Raw genomic sequence first — 13556 nt, forward strand, 5'->3', positions numbered from 1 at the left:
AGCCCGCGGATGTCACTTCTCGGCGCCAAGATCCCAGGCTGCATTTGATTGGGAAGTTTGATGGGCCCTGCGTAATAGCAGCCACGTGCTTCTCTCATCAATTCCTCAAGACCTAGCCCTGGCTGGGGCGGCTCGGTAAATTGAGCGCCGGCCTGTGCACCAGAGGGTCGCTGGTTCGATTCCCAGTCAGGGCGCATACCTGGGTTGCAGGCCAGGTTCGCAGTAGGGGACGCACGAGAGGCAACCACACATTGATGCTTCCCCCCTCTCTTCTCCCTCCCTTCCCCTCTGTCTAGAAATAAATAACTAAAATCTTTTTAAAAAGATTTCTGTGCGGGGTCCATGGGCATCTGCAGATGGGGCCTCCTTGTAGCTGTTCTCACCCCAGAATTTTAAACAGAGAGGTTTTGTTGAATACTTGAAAAAAATTAACCTCCGGAGCTCTGAGACTCCCAGAAAGTTGTAACAAGACATGTTCCCCTTAAAGCATTTTTCTGCTCGGTTTTTGACAAATCTGTGATTTTTCTAAAACAAATCACCTTGCGCCTTCTGTCCTGCTTCCCCGAGGGGAAAGCTGACTGTGGGTCCTTCGGAACGGGACAGCAAGTGGTGGTTGTCCCACAGGAACACGGCCTCCCTCTGCGGCGACCGAACCGCGCCCTGTTCCTCAGCAGGGAGACGCCGGGACAGTAATAACGGAGGCCCTGTCAACAGGGCTCCTTGACTCACTTTAAAGAATAAAAATAAAGTAGAGGGAGAGATATGCATTTTCCCTTTAAAGAAAATGAATTATTCTTTGAAAGTTAGTCAATCTCTTGGGGGCACCGTGTGGAAAATTAGATTTTAATGGCCTTGAAATTGAGGTTCCACGGGTCAGTAGTAGCGGATACTGGAAGTAAAATGACAAATCTATTAGAAGAAAATCAAACACTTTGTTGCTCATCAGAAAGGCAGGCGGAGGCCAGAGCATTGTTTTGCAGCTCAGCCCGTGCCCAGGGTGTCGCAGGAAAAGCACCAACCTGCGTGGGGTGCAAGGTCCTCGGAGGGGACCACTCGTGGGGGGCCCGGCTCTCCTGAGCGGGGAAAGGGTCCGGGTTCTCAGCCTTCGCGGCAAAGTTTGGGGGAAGGCAGTTTGGCCAGGGGGGTGTTCCCCCGGCACTGAGTCCCAAGGCTGCAGAGCAGGCACCCTGCCCCTTCTCCGCCGACTTGGCGATAGTCAGCCCGGCTTGCGTTCTCTCGGCCTGACGTGCCCCGGCTCCCACATGGAGCTTCTACTCCTCCGGCGGGTTGCGAGGTTGGCGAAGCTGCCGTGGGCAAGAGCCAAGTCCCTTTTTGGTCTTGCACCCCAGACTCTCGTTGTCTAGCATGTCACAGAAACGAAAGCCCATGCAGCACAGGAGTGCGCTGGTGTGCAAATGAAGTCCTGCGCCCCTGACCCCTTCAGCAGCGTGTCCACGGCATGCATGGAGGGCCAGGTGCCGTGCTGGGTGAAGCTGAGACGTGGGGCCCTTGCTGTCCTAGAGCTGGGGGTCTGGCAGCAGGGAGACACAAGTACACATGCATGTGACCTCCTGTTTGCTTCAGAGGGGACGAGGGGGGCCACACGGCCCGTGCAGTTTGTACGGGGAGCCTTGAATGGGTGGAGATGCCCAGCAGTCAGCTGGGAGGAGGACTTCCTGAGAAAGGGCGCGTGCACAGGCCTTACAGGGTCATGCTCACGATGACCCTGGAGAGAGGGAGCATCCCATCATCTTCTAGAGATGTAAACAGCAGAGCTGGGGAGCCCGGGACCCATGGGCTAGGACCCGGGACCCTGTGCTGCGGGGCTGCCTGGGGACTAGGGGGCGGCTTCCCCACCTTCCCACCCTCCCAGACGCAGCTCTCTGAGGGGCTTCGGCTGTCCTTAGCCCGGTGGGGGAGGAGGAAGAGGGTGACACGCACATCTGGGACTCTGCGAGGCACCCTGGGGCAGGTTGGGGAGGGGTCGGTGGGGGGCTTTTGCAAGGGAGCCCAGATATGGGGTGCGGGAGCGCTGACTCGGGAGTACAGCTTCCTTGCTTTATTCAAGGACTTCACCAGTGTTTGGGCTCTGTCCTGTGCAACTTTTTATCTATGATCATGGTGGGAGCCTCGGGGGCCTCTGGACATTTCCAGGTGACAGGAGGCCGTGGCCGGGAAGGGGGCAGACTGACCTATTCGTGACTGAGTCGAGATCCAAAATACGCCCCCTGGACCAGGGCCCCACGGCGGGAGGGGTCCCTTGCCTGTTTCTGGGACCCTGGAAGACGCTCCTGCCCAGGCCTGGCCAGGCTGGCCACCCACGGAGATGAGTGGACACGGCCGGCCCATTTGGCAAAGGATCCCAACGCTACTACGAGTCGCCTGCCCACTGGGGGTCTGTGTTACTGGGTCTCCCCACGAAATAAAATCAGGGGACATTTGTGTGTGTTTTACTTTACTTTATTTTTTTAACCCATGCTAAGATTTGTATGTTTTCATAAATGAGCCACGGCCTCTCTGGACGAGGCTGGAAACTAAACTTTGAAATGGCCTTGAGGTCCTTGTAAGCTATGGAGACGTGGGGTTGGCTTCTTTCGCTCACCGGAAGTTTCCTTTTATTGGACATGTTGAGGTTTGGGACGTCGCTTGCATGAATGGATTTTTTTAAACGACGCCACCTGGCCCACCCCCTGTTCTGGTAGTGAGTCCACCCCCACCCGGTCCCTGCGAATCTGGTCTATGGGCCTCACATAGGAAATCCGTCAGAGGGGATGACTGGGGTTCGAGTGGTTCTGTCCCCTGTGGGAACCCTGACGTCCCCTTGCATCCCCTGCCTGCTCTCCATCCGGAACAAACCTGCNGTCCTTGTAAGCTATGGAGACGTGGGGTTGGCTTCTTTCGCTCACCGGAAGTTTCCTTTTATTGGACATGTTGAGGTTTGGGACGTCGCTTGCATGAATGGATTTTTTTAAACGACGCCACCTGGCCCCCCCCCTGTTCTGGTAGTGAGTCCCCCCCCCCCCCCGTCCCTGCGAATCTGGTCTATGGGCCTCACATAGGAAATCCGTCAGAGGGGATGGCTGGGGTTCGAGTGGTTCTGTCCCCTGTGGGAACCCTGACGTCCCCTTGTATCCCCCGCCTGCTCTCCATCTGGAACAGACCTGCTTTTGAACCTGAATGTGACCTTTCTCTGGACTCTCGGACAATGCTCGGTGGCAGAGCCTGGGCGGCGGGTCATCGGGCAGACCCATGTGACCTTCCGAGACTGAAGGTGTGAGCCCAGTGCCCCCACTGGCTTCTAGAAGAGGAGCTGATGGAGAAGGAGTTGTCTGGTCCACGGGCTCCCAGGAAGCGGCCGCCCGTCCCCGGGAGGCAGTTGGAGAAGAAGACACCCCTCTGACCTCCCTCCCCACCTTCTCTGACCAATGAAGATGCCGCCGCCGATGCCGGTTAAAGCACCGTGAGAGCTGCTGCTGCTTTGTTGTTCGCCCCGGGGCAGGAGGGCGGGGAGATGAACTGAAGCTCCGCGACTAGGCTGGTCGTTTCTTTCCCGGAACGTGGGGCACTGGGCTTCTCTGGGAGCCCAGAGTGAGGCCAGTGTTGCCCTTTGGGGCGCAGGGGCCCCTGCTCAGGGCTGCCTCACAGGTCCAGTGGTTCTCAGGCCAGCCAGAATGTTCCATCTGCAAACCCACGCACGTAAAGTGGAGGTCAGCAGGGTCCCCTGAGAGCTCCCTCCTCAGAGCCCCAAAGACAGAGCTGTGCTCTCCAGAACACTGCCTGCTGCCCCCCACTGTCTCAGAAACCCCGCCCTGTGCGGGGGCCCCCTGCCTCCGGGAGCGCCACCAGGACAACAGCCTGTGTCGGGGGAGTACTGGGCACGAAGGAGAAAGCACAAGCCTTCCGATGCATGGCACCATCCGTCCACAAAGCTAAAACTCTGAAGTGTCATTCAGCCCATCCGATTCAGTCCACACTCACCTGGAAGTGTCCCTGTCCCCGCCCTGAGGGGCACCTCAGCAGGTCTCCCTGTGAGGGAAGGTGCGTTCTCCTGGGCCATAGTTCTGGCGGTTTCAGAAGTCATCTGCTTCATCGTCCGTATAATGCCTGAACCCGCCTGCAGTGCTTCTGGCCTCAGGAGAAAGTCTGGGCTCCTGGGACAGAAGCAGAGCCCCCACCCGCCCCCGTCTCAAGCAGATGCGTCCCAGTACAGGCTCCAGACCAGCATGGCACCTGCCGTCTCTCCTGTGCGCAGAGGGCCGCTTCTGAGCGTTCCCGCCGGTTGGCGTCTAGAGCCGGCGTGGAGCCTGCCGTCCCTGCTCACTCCGTCCGTCCCCGGACCTAGTTAGTCAACAGCCAGTGGTGCCCACCCCCGAGACAGAGGAGGGGAGACAGGTGCTTTGCTACCTGCCACACCTGTCATTTGGTTGTGATGGCTCGTTAAAGTGGGCGGTTTGTCCTGGGCTGAGTTGGCTGTCCTGCCTCAGTCCAACAGTGGAGCCGACGCTGGGGTCATGGCTGGTGGCTGGTGTGGGACGGCAGGCACTGCGGTCTACTGCGGCTCTGGCGGGGTTTGGACGCGCCTTTCTGCTCTTGGTCACTGTTTGTGTCTCTCCCTGGTGAGTCTCGAGTCTGCGTGCTGCTCTGGACGTCGCAAGGAGCCCAGGGTGTCGTCACGCTGTTATTGCCCCGACGAAAACCATGTCACTGCAGAATTGTTGCCTGTGAGCTCCAGGGACGGAGAGGAAGACCAAGCCAACCGGTTTGAACTAACACGGTAGGTCGACCTCATCTCTTTTTATGAGGGTGGGCCGTTCCCAGAACCCGTAACAGCTGGCCTTCATTAAATGACTGTTATGGGAAGACACTGCCCCACACCTTTTCAAGACATTATCGTATTCAGTCCCTGTGAAGTGGCTGCCATGGTGATCCTCCTGCTGGAGTAAGGAAACAGACCCAGGGAGAATAGAGGGAGTCACCTCCGGACCCCCAGGCCAGCGCCCAAGGGACCTGGAGTCGTCATTCTGACTCCATCAGGCCTCCCCGCCCCTGAGTAGGCCCCACCGGGTCCCTACAGGAGGTCACCTGGGAAAGAAAGACATTCAGCAGATGGCAACCTTACTCAGGGGCTGTTAGCGAACCTGAGTATTTGTAGTTACCCAAGGGATGGCAAGCCAGAGGGATCTTACAAAGGAGGACACATCCCATCATCCATCATCCATCCATCCCTCCAACATCCATCCCTCCACCCATCCACCCATCCACCATCCATCCAACATCCACCCATCAGCCATCCACCCCTCCCTCCGCCCATCCACCCACCCCTCCATCATCCACCACCCACCCACCCCCTGTGCGGCAGCCTGCCATGCCCCTCTGCTCCAGTCCCTCTGCCGAGCACCCAGGATGGAAGGATGAGCCGAACGGTGCCTGTCCTGGGGAGTTGTGCTCAGAAAGGAAAGGAGCCTGAGACAGGACGTGGTCAGCTCCGATCTGAGCTGAGTCTCAAAATGGGTGTGTGCATGGCTGAGTGTGCGAGCACGTGAGTGCATGTGTGTGAGTGTGTGTGAGCATGCGTGTGCTCATGGGAAGGGCTCCTGATGAGGCGAGATTGTCATTGGTTCCTTGACACCCCTCTAATGTCATGGGCCCTGGGGTCCTGTCTCTCCCCAGTGCCCGGAATTCTCCTTCTGGACTTTGGGGGGGAGAGATCAATGCTTCCACGCATGGAATTATGCCCACCATACACATTTCACTAATTTATGGCCACGTCAGTTCCCTTTAACGATGACACTGAACTTGTGTCCTCCAGCCGACGGCTCAATTTCCTCCCAAGGATAGAGCACGCTGGCGTTTGCGGCCGGCCAGTTCAGCTTGGGAGCTCTAATGCCTTCTGTCTGCTCGGAGCGCACATCCTTCACCGGGATGACTCCGGGGCGATGACACCGAGGGCCCATTTCTAATGACTGTCACGGTCTCGGCAAATGCATCCCATATATTAAGGCTGATGCCTCTCGCTGAGCCGGGTGAGTCCTCTGGGGAACAAATGACCTTTCCTTCTGAGTCTCCTCTGATTGTGACGTGGGAAGAAATACCTCCCAGTGCAAGGCCAGGGTCGGGGACAGCCCCTATAGGCGGGGCCCTGGCCCCAGCACAACGGACGCGTCGAAATACACGTGTCCACTGGCAGAGGTGGCTGGAGGCTATCAGAAGCACCAGCAGGTCCACCTGGGGGCGGTAGGGCTGCGTTTACCCCGGGCCCGAGGAAGCCCGAATGTCAGCCCTGGCATTGCAATTTCTGTCTATGACGTGGGGTCCTCTTTCTTCTAGAGGACGCCTCCCCCACTTGAGACAGCAGGCCCCGCGAACCCCGGGGCCAGCCCTGCGGGGAGGAATGTCAGGCGGGCACGCATGGTCCACCGTGCACGGCCCTGGGAGCCCGGGGGACAAGGACGAGCTGGAGGGCAGCAGAACCCGCCAACCCCGGCTACGCCGCTTTGGCATCAGGCTTGTTTTGAGCTAGAGACAATTGAGAAGAAGCAGATACGAGAGAAGCTCTCTGTCTTCCACATCTGCCCAAACACAGGACATATTTGCAATGGCGTGTCCCTCCCCTCCTTACCTGAAAGGACAGAAGTTCAGCCCCAGAGACAACACTAGACCCCAATCGGCACCCGAGGCCGCTCCGGAGGGACCAGGCCACCCACCTTGCTCTTGTCTGCAGGCATTTAGCCTCCGCAGTTTGCTGCCCTAGAGAGACCTCTTCCTCTGCCTTGTCATTTTGCCACCCACCGCTGTTCTGTGGCCGTGGTTCTATGTCAGCCTGTGCTCTAACCACCTTCTGGATGACTCGTCACCGCGTCTCCTGAGTGTGTGTCTGACGCACGTGGACTTGAACTCCTGCTTGTTTTTCTCTCGTCGCTCTGTGTAATTTAGAGCCCCGGCTGGACGACCTGGACGGGTGGGCGGGAAAAGTGCTTCCTCCTCGGTAGCCTCCAGTCCTGGCTGTCCCCAGGGCTCCGCCCTCCTCCAGAGGGGGAAGCAAGCCCTCCCCTGAGGTCAAGGGCTCCAGTCACGCCCAGCTGCACGGTTGATAAAGTCCAAGGCGGTGGCTGTGCACTAACCTCGGCAGCAGAATCACGTGGGGAGACTTTAGGAGGCCCCACGCACAGGCCCTGCCTCAGCCCACGTAATCCCCGGGTGCAGCCACACTGCTCTGGGGGTCTTGTCTCTTCTGGAGGATGGAATGTCCCAGAAAGTTTAAAACGCAGATGCCTGGGCTCCATCCCTGCCCCTAGCACCCCAAACTCCTGGACTTGGGCCCAGATGCCTCCCTGTATGGGCCACCAGGCTCCCCAGTGACTCTGGAGAGAGTCCACATGGCGCCTCACCTGACCACGTGAACTGGGAGACGGGGTAGGGGTGTGTAAGCTGGTTCCAGGTGGTGGGGGATGGACTACACCCAGGGCTGCTTCCTTTGTGAGGGTCCGGCTGACCTTTGGGGGGAAGGTGGGCACAGGGAAGCTGTGTCACTGCCTCTGGCCGCTCAGGTTAACACAGCAAACGGGGTACGGTGAACTGGGTGTGACCCGGGGCTTTGCAGAGAGAGTGTCGTTTCCACCGAATGCGGACAGCTCCGCAGACAACAGAGAGAGGCTGTGAGCAGCGCCTGGAGACGGGCGGGGGCACGGGGTGCGAGGGATACTGGCGGCAGAGCGGGGGTCGGGGAGCCAGGGAGGGGCATGTCTCTGTCGGGCCCTCGTTTCCCCAGCAGCACGTGGGTGTCAGTGCAGATGTGGACTCTTCTGTCCAGGAACCGTCCAGACCCTTGGCGCCGGTCCTTAAATGGGGAGCCCCAGGAGGGCACCCCAAGGCATAGAGGGCTCTCAGCGAGTGGTACGGGCAGGAATTCATCCAGAGTGAGAATCGGGAACGTTCACATTGGCTCTCTCAGTGCGCGTCACGGCAGATGCCACACGGCCCGTTTCATCGCCCCGATCTTGGCGGTTGGGGTGAATCGTAGGTCGGGGCGTGCGGGGCCGCCTTCTCCAAGCCCGTTCAAGGCCAGGGACAGACTCAGAGGAAGCGTTTCCACTGGGGACGTGGAGGAGATCGTTCTGACTGTTTCAGGTGATCTCTGCTGGCACTGTTGTTATTATCAGCATTTTTTATAGGACAACTTGACCATAAAACCAAACCAGAAAGGCCACCAAAGTCATTCTGATGGAGAGCCTTCCGAGGAGAGGCCGAGGTCTCTTGGCCCCTCAAGTGTGGGTTTGGTGGGGAGGCTGGCGTTCCTGTCATGGACAGAGGGCACCGGCTGAAATGAAAGGAAAGAAAGAGACCCTGTGGGGACCTTCACCCGGCCCCCCGGCAGCATTTCCCCCACCCCCCAGAGGAGGGAGAGAAGCAGAGATGCCCACACACACCAGGACGCTGATGGAAACAATGGGGGCACCATCGCTCACCGCTGCTGCCCAGCTGTCTCCCCTGTGATGAAAGGCTGGCGGAAGCTGTCAGGAAGGCAGGGGATTAAGAATGAGCTCATTAGCTCGGGGATTCGAGCTGCTCGTCCCCAGATTGAGTCTCCAGAGCGGGAGGCAGGGCATCTCGCGCCTTCTCTGCGGCTCATTTCTCCTGATCCTTGTCTGGTCCTGATAAAGACCTTCTGGATGTGACTTACGGTGCGAGGACAATGACAGCGAATGATGTGTTCTCAGTGCTGGCAAATGAATATGACCCACAAAAGAAAAACACCGTGGGTTGTGTTTACTCGAGGAAAGTGCTTTGTTCCCCGGCCCGTCTTTCTTCCTCGACCTGTCAGAGGACCACTCCCTTTCTGGTCCCATTTTCCTGCCTGGTTCCTCCACAAGCCTTGTGAGGCCACTGGGTGGTTCTCCTTCTTTTGGGGAAGGGCGTCTCCTGGGCCCTTTGGTGTGGGTGGGGGGCGTGGGCGCCCCTGCTGCTCGCTGCTGGGAGTCTCTCTGCTCCCTCAGCATTGCGATCAGGCTCCCTCGGAGATGGCCCTTCCCTGCAGGCACCGAGCTGGGAGCCCTGCGTCCCTCTCTCATTAGACCCTTGCCCTCTACTCTGAAGGACAGGACAGGGCCGTCATCTGCCTGAGGACACTCGGCCAACAGAGGAGTGTTAGGGTGACAGACCCAGTCCTGATGAGGCCCCCCCGCTGTGCTCCCCATTGCCTCCCTGTTGTCCGGGGGAAATGAGGGTTCTCCCCAGGGATCCCCTAAGATTTGAACTCTGACAATCTTTCTGGAAAGTAACATTCATTCGAGCCCAGGAGGTGGGTCTGTGGTCAGCACCACGCTTCGGGCACAGGTTGTGCCCGGCCACCGCACGGCCCCTTCCCGCTGATGGTCTGCTTCCCGGCAATCCGGCTCGCCCCAGAATGGGGACCCCACTGCTCTGGGCACAGGTTCCCGAGAGCGCCACGTGGGGCACACGGGCCTCGGTGAGTGCGTCTGTGGGCCCCCTGCCCCGCACTCCTGTCCCCAGACTCTGGNCGTGACTTACGGTGCGAGGACAATGACAGCGAATGATGTGTTCTCAGTGCTGGCAAATGAATATGACCCACAAAAGAAAAACACCGTGGGTTCTGTTTACTCGAGGAAAGTGCTTTGTTCCCCGGCCCGTCTTTCTTCCTCGACCTGTCAGAGGACCACTCCCTTTCTGGTCCCATTTTCCTGCCTGGTTCCTCCACAAGCCTTGTGAGGCCACTGGGTGGTTCTCCTTCTTTTGGGGAAGGGCGTCTCCTGGGCCCTTTGGTGTGGGTGGGGGGCGTGGGCGCCCCCGCTGCTCGCTGCTGGGAGTCTCTCTGCTCCCTCGGCATTGCGATCAGGCTCCCTCGGAGATGGCCCTTCCCTGCAGGCACCGAGCTGGGAGCCCTGCGTCCCTCTCTCATTAGACCCTTGCCCTCTACTTTGAAGGACAGGACAGGGCCGTCATCTGCCTGAGGACACTCGGCCAACAGAGGAGTGTTAAGGGTGACAGACCCAGTCCTGATGAGGCCCCCCCGCTGTGCTCCCCAGTGCCTCCCTGTTGTCCGGGGGAAATGAGGGTTCTCCCCAGGGATCCCCTAAGATTTGAACTCTGACAATCTTTCTGGAAAGTAACATTCATTCGAGCCCAGGAGGTGGGTCTGTGGTCAGCACCACGCTTCGGGCACAGGTTGTGCCCGGCCACCGCACGGCCCCTTCCCGCTGATGGTCTGCTTCCCCGCAATCCGGCTCGCCCCAGAATGGGGACCCCACTGCTCTGGGCACAGGTTCCCGAGAGCGCCACGTGGGGCACACGGGCCTCGGTGAGTGCGTCTGTGGGCCCCCTGCCCCGCACTCCTGTCCCCAGACTCTGGGGAACAGAGGAGAGGAGTCACATGCTCTCGCCACCCAGATGAACTCATGAGGCGTCTGGAGAAGCGAGCTTGCTTCTCACGTGGCTCGTTTCCAGAACTTTCTGCCCGCCTGCAAATACATATATACATCTTTTATAGTTTATATATTTTATATATACAACGTATGAAAGCCAGGGACTCGCCCGGGGCCTTTTGATGTTTTCACAGGCCTCCTCTGTGAAAGGGACGGGGGGGGTGCAGAAGGGACTGAGGGCTTCGCACCGACAGATCAGGAGTCAGGAGAGACTATTTCAGAAATGTGGGGTTTAATAAATAGGTTATTAAAATTGATTTCACCTGCTTAATAACCTATTTATTAAACCCCATATTTCTGAAATAGTATCCTCTTGGCCTACTATCAATATAAAAACCATGCATGAGATACTTTTACCGTCTTTCTTTTGGCCCTAAGCCCTTGACCTCCAGGGTGCGTTTTGTGCCGGACGCGTCCTTACTCCCCTGTGAGCCCTCCACGTCCCTGCAGGCTGGACGCTGCTTGTGGGTGGTCTGCCGTCCTTCTTGTCCGCTGCCAGCCTCCGCCCCTGCTCTCCACCAAGACCCCGGGGTTTCATTCGTCCTGTTGTTCTGCGGTCTCTCCTGACTCCTGATCTGTCGGTGCGAAGCCCTCGGTCCCTTCTGCCTCCCCCCCCGGGGACACTTCCTACTGGTGACACCGGAGCCAGGTTCTGCAGGCTGCCACCTGAAAGCCGAAAGTCAAGGGACACAGTCCAGTGGAAGGAGAACAGGTCACTGCAGAACCAGCAGCCAGGAAGGTGGCGAGCTCACGTTGCAAACACCACCTTGTGCACCTGGGCAGGGGATTTGTAAGGAGGAGGAGGAGGAGGAAGGAAAAGAGAGACAGAACAGAGGAGTCCAAAAGAGGGGTGGAGAGGTCTCCATTGAGGGGACCGCCCGCAAGCCAACCCAGCCTGTGCAGACCGCTGGCCGAAGGTCAGCACATCTCCCAAAGCGGGGGTGTGTGAGGTCTGAGTCTTCTCCTGTCTCCTTCATTTCTTACTGACTAGTTGCTAATAAGGAAGAGAGCAACGGGAATTAGACATCTACCTAAAGCCCCGAGGAGCACAGCCTGCCTGCTTGGCCTGGAGGCTGCAGCCTCAGACACAGGCCGGGGGTCCAAGCATCGCTCCGCCAAGGGGATAGACCCCCTCTCTTCTACCCTCCAGGCCCAGATTTTGGGGGCAGGGGAGGTGCTGGACCACACAGGCCTGTCAGTCCACCTCAGGGCAGAGCCACTGAAGGCCCGAGAAAGCTTGGGAGGTTGATGGGTCCTTTTGAAATAGCTCCTGGTTGGAAGCTCAGAGGAGAGAGAAGCTCTCTCTCCGAACCACGTGGGCCAGCAGCGAACGGGGCCCATGGCAGCCTGCAGAGGGCTCAGCTTTAGCATGGAGCCGACACCCTGGGTGCTGGCCTCGTGCCCGCCTTGCTGAGGACACGACCCGGCTTTCCCTGTGGCGGGACAGACGGGGTGGGACAGAGGAGCCCCAGGGGCAGATTTCTACCTGAACGAACCTTACCCCAAGGCCGAGCCTCCCATTCAGCTCCCTGGAACGCCCCCTGTGAGTGATCGGGGAGGAGCCGATTCCCACCAACGGCGTTCTGGAGCCGAGGAGCCAGAGTCCGTTAAAGCCAGGTTTTCTGTCTCTCGCCTTCCCCGCTGGGGTGGCCAGGTGGTGCGGCAGGGGACCCGCCGATGAACAGCATATTTCCCGAGACACCTGATTCTCACTCTGCCTTCCAGGGGGCTGTGTGCACGTGTCGGCCCCATTCCCACACCATTGAGGACACACGTGTTCACCTTGGGAGCCCTGTGGACAGCACGGTCCCGGCGCCGAAGACACGGAGCAGAGAAAACTGCACCCAGGACACGGCTCCACATCTCCCCGTAGCCTCACACAGGCTCCCTGGACCCCCTCTTTAGAATAATGGTTTTCCCGGGGCGCACAGAAGAAGACAGTGCCAAAGCAGGCCTGCGTGCGGACACACAGAGGAAGAGATCTCGGCTCCAGAGAAACGCAGGACATCGGCGTCGGCGCTGCCGCAGGTGTGGAAGCTGCGCGAGGCTCCGCGGGCCCTGGCGAGGTCAGCAGTGCAAACAGAGGCTGCTGCCGGGGCGTGGGGAGAAGGCGGGGGTGCAGAAGGGGAGCAATAGAAAGGCCCTGACTGGCGTGGCTCCGTGGGTTGGAAGTCACCCTGCAGAGCCCAAATGCTGCTGGGTTGATTCCCAGTCAGGCAGGGCACACACCTGGGTAGCAGGTGAGGTCCCCTTTCAGGGACAGGCAGCCAATCCATGCTTCTCACATCGGAGTGTCTCTCCCTCTGCTTCTCGCTCCCTTCCCCTCTCTAAAAATAAACACAATCTTTTTTTTTCAAAAAAGAGAATTAGGAAAGTTCCCCGAGAGCAAAAGAGTGCCCAGTAGAGGCAAGGCCCCGGCAGTGCACCCTCTCGGCCCCCAGCCCTCGTATACGTATGCGGGAGCCAGATAGCAAGGGGGCTTCTAGGCGCACGGCAGGCTCCTGGGCAACGCAGTGCCGAGGGGGGCTCTGTGAAGACCCCAGACCCAGGACGGACAGGTGGGTCCTGAGCCCATGAAGCCTGGGGTGTTGCTGGGGGCAAGAGCGGGAAGCTGGAGCTGCCAGAGTCCCTGAGAGGCTGGGATCCTCAAGGAGGAGGGCGGTGCTGGGAAGGGGCCCGAACCCCAGATGGACGGAGCCCCTCACGGAGCCCTAGGTGGCAGGGGGCCAGCCAAGCAGGGCCGCGAGGACAGGACGCTGTGGACGCTGCTCAGTCATCCGGGGTCGGAGCCCAGCAACAACGCATGCCACCGGCCTCTGGGTATAAGTAACTCGTCTCTCATTGTGGCTGAAACACTTTGAGCTGCATGACCAGAATGATTTCCCAATGCAGGGTTTTTTCTTTGTTGACTGCGTCTCCTCCGTCAGTGATTTCCGCCGTCTCCCGCTCTCCCCCCAGCACCCCGCCCAGGGAGAACCCTGATTCTTCAGTCACCTGGGTGCCTGTCCGTCCTCGCCCTCATTTTCCCTCCTCCGACTCTCTCTGCGTTCAGGAGACCGGACCGAAGTTCCCGCCTCCTCACTCACGCGATTTTCCACAGCCCACTCATGCTCTGTG

The sequence above is a fragment of the Sturnira hondurensis genome, unplaced genomic scaffold (genome assembly GCF_014824575.4).
Source record: "Sturnira hondurensis isolate 20B ecotype Veracruz unplaced genomic scaffold, ASM1482457v3 Scaffold0013931, whole genome shotgun sequence".
In the NCBI taxonomy this organism is placed as follows: domain Eukaryota; kingdom Metazoa; phylum Chordata; class Mammalia; order Chiroptera; family Phyllostomidae; genus Sturnira; species Sturnira hondurensis.